Below are 3,965 nucleotides of genomic sequence, written 5' to 3'. Positions count from 1 at the left end.
GTGCGTTCTTGGCCAGTCGGAAAAACCTCCAACACTACAACCAGTCTATGGGGTTATGTTTGTGTCAGAAAACCACAAACTGTTGAGCCACAAAAGTCGTCAGAGCGGTAAGTATTACTATATAGAAGTGAAAACTCTCTTTTCTTTGGGGTTGTCTCAGTGGATCCGGTATGGTTCCGCTGCGTATGTATCTGCATTGTGTTATGGTGTATGTGTGGCAGCTGGGGTGGTTCGATTAGTCTTTTATCCCCATAAGCGGGTCGGATTATGACATTATGACCTCTGCGCATGCATCTGCATGTAGACTTGGCACAAGTTTTACAGCGTTTTATTTCCTTCCTGATGCAACTCCACCTGAGCAATGGGGCACAGGTGGCCTCAAACCTGTAACCTTCTGTTTGGGAGGCAGGCACACTAAGAGAAATACCAAAAATATATTCAGAAAATCCCAAGATATGACTCAAAATGATGATTTACTGATTTTTGTTGCTTTATTGTTATTATTGTTCCTTCCACAGTATCGTCAGAGGGAGTTTTTCCCTTCCCACTATGTGCTTACTCAAGGCGTCTGATAAGGTTAGACCTTATTCATGTGAAGTGCCTTAATAATAATAATAATAATAATAATAATAATAATACATTTCTTTATTTTCCATTTTTTTATTCTATTTTATTGCACTGCAACTGGATGGCCCTAATCTCGTTGTACCAATGTATAATGACAATAAAAGACATTCTGATTCTGATTCATTGTACATACATGTAACAAAATTTGCCCTCTGCACAGTTTGACACAATCCAATCACCAGGAGCAGTGGGCAGACAGCGTGATGCCGTGTAAATTAACTAAATTGAAAATTAATTGAAATTGTTATTCCCTTATTTTTATTGTTATCATGTTATTATTATTAATATTATTATTATTAAGTAATAACTATTGGTTAAGTCCTAATTATTACAAGTTCAAAGAAAAAAGGTATATTGAGTTATTATTATTATTATTATTAACAATATAATCAAGTCCTAATTAATATAAGTTAAAAGTGTCATGTGACAAAGATATAATAATAATAATAATAATAATAATAATAATAATAATAGTTAAAATTGTCAATTGAGTTTTGACTTTAGAATTCAAATTATGTACTTTGCTGTAACAACACTGCAGGTTTCCATCATTGCATCCAGTAGGAATATAACTGTTCACTTTTGGAGGGAGGGTTCTTTTATAATATTCCAACATTATAAAATATATTACAAAATAATGTGATTTCCATAAGGCACACCTTTGACCTAATTATTGCACTCTTCTAAGCTGCCACACCTTTGAAAAGTCAACAGAAAAAAGAAAAAAAAACTCTTGATGCCAGTTCTGCTGTTATCAAACATGCATTTCCTTCCATCTCTTTTCAAAATGTCAAATGCTTCATAAATAAGTCCTCTGTTACATCCAGACCACCAGAGTGTTACCTCCAGTCATATAGGATGTGGGCTAATCCAGCTGAGTTGCCTCCACAAGAAACCACCTCCACAAGAAACATGTTTCACATATTAAAGCTTTGAGAAAATGACATCAGGACTATTGTGTCTTAAAGCTACCATGTGTAAGATTTCAGGGCGTTTATTAGCAAAAATAAAATATAGCATCACAAACCATTTGTTCTTTAGTGTACAAATACCTGAAACAACAGATGCATGTGTTTTCATGAACTGAGAATGTGTCCTAGGAGGCAACCATGTTGCACCGACACGTACATGTGTAGGCGTTTCCACCTCAGAGAGCATAAAGAAATGAGAAATGATGAGGAGATGAGAGATGCACCAACATGTTCAAGGGTGGCTGAGGACTCCGGAAATGAACATTTTAAAAATTTGCTGAAAGAATTAAAAAGCAGTCACTGCAGATATTATCACTAAACATCTCCATGTGGCAGTTCGGTGACAATCATCCATTCATTCCAGGAGTGCGATGGCGTGACCACACTACACAATGGACTAGTTTCTATGGAAATGTAACCTTAGACAGCAACACTATGCACTCTTGTCCCAAGGATTTAATTTATTTATTTATTGCATTGTCAAATTTTCCTTTCACTGTCATTTCCAACAGTACCTTCAGTGTTCAACTAATTTTGCAGTTTTATACGAGGTGTTAGAAAACTATCCGACCTTTTTATTTTTTTTTTAAAAACTATATGCTAATGGTGCAGGACAAAAGCACCTCCGTGTTTGTCTCACAGGACATGTTATAACATGCCCAGCTCTTGCAGCATTCGGAAGATTCAGACGGATCTCGGTGGCTTTTCAGTCGTGTGACTATCTGAGAAATTGTGGACGAGGTGGACATGCCACAACATGTCCTGTGAGGCTTCATCACGGTGTTGCTTTTTGTCCATGAGCGGCTTCGTCCCAATGCGCGAATTCCTCAGCACGTCTTTTCATGACAAAAACTCCTGTAACAGTGGAATGTGCCGAAAAAGTGGTATGTCCACCTCTTCTGCCGTTTCTGTAGTAGTCAGACGACATCCTGGATCAACAAAACGTTCAGTTTGGAAATGATCTGGTCGTTTCAGCCTGACAATTGCCGCTCGGAGCGCGGTGCCCCCTCCGTCTTTGTGCGCCGTCTTTAAACCGGTTGTAACACTTCTTAATCTGTGTGATCAACATAGAATCGTCCCTGAAAGCTGTCTGAATCTTCCAAATGGTTTCCACCTGGCTGTCTCTCACAGTTTCTGGAAAAATCTGATGCAGCAAAGCTACAAATCTTTCAGACATTTTCCTCACAATAAAAATCTGACGAGGGGGGTGGACCACTGCTCACTCAAAGCGTGCTCACAGGCGAATGACGCAACCGACAGGCGTGAAAAAACTCACGCATGCGCACGAAGGTTCAAGCTTGGCTGATGCAAGCGCACATGATTCAAATCCATATAGTTTTTGCAAAAAATAAAAAGGTCGGATAGTTTTCTAACAGACCTCGTATATACACAATGTCACAGGCAGGGGTGGTGGCCCGGTGGCTAAGTGCTCTTACTTCCACTGTGGAAGGTTCCCAGTTCAAACTCCGCCCATGCTCATTTTCCAGTATGGAGCTGTATCAGTAAGGGCATCTGGCATTAAAAAAAAAAAAGCCTTGTGCCTTGCTTTGCCAAATCAACATGCAGATCCACCTTGGTTCTGAGTGAAAACAAGGGAGATAATCCTGTATTATCCCACAATGTGGAAATTTGCATTTCTCGTTGCAAGTGACAACAAACAAAAGAAAGAGTACCACACTTCAGACACGTGTGAGACACAACTCAAATCGTAAGCTCACATAATGTTGCACAAAAACGTCACAAAGACAGTTCAAGAGTGCTGTGTAGTCTACTGGGACAGTGATGTTGTGCAATTTGACAACATTACAAAGAAATGACCTACAGTGCATCTCCTTATCACACACTGGGTGGAGCAACCTGTGACTGAAGGAACTGTTCAATGCTATTCGGGGTACTTCCTATATATGATGTCATGAGTAGGGATGGTACACTACTGACTCATGTCAAATATTGATAACAGAACCTTCATGTCAATACCAATTTCCCTGTCTTAAAACAACTACTCTATTCTCTCAAAAATTCATGAAAGGGTAGTTGTAAAACAGCTAACTGATCATCTGCAGAGGAATGGTCTATTTGAAGAGTTTCAGTCAGGTTTTAGAATTCATCATAGTACAGAAACAGCATTAGTGAAGGTTACAAATGAACTTCTTATGGCCTCAGACAGTGGACTCATCTCTGTGCTTGTCCTGTTAGACCTCAGTGCTGCTTTTGATACTGTTGACCATAAAATTTTATTACAGAGATTATAGGTATTAAAGGCACTGCTGTTATGTGTCGATGCGGGTTGAGGAGCGGACCTGCGTCAGACAGAACCCAGCGCTACAAATAACCAGAAAAGCGGTTCCAAAAACAATATATTTATTA

Source organism: Thalassophryne amazonica, chromosome 15, assembly GCF_902500255.1.
Source record: "Thalassophryne amazonica chromosome 15, fThaAma1.1, whole genome shotgun sequence".
Classification (NCBI taxonomy): domain Eukaryota; kingdom Metazoa; phylum Chordata; class Actinopteri; order Batrachoidiformes; family Batrachoididae; genus Thalassophryne; species Thalassophryne amazonica.
This window is presented reverse-complemented; position numbering follows the sequence as displayed.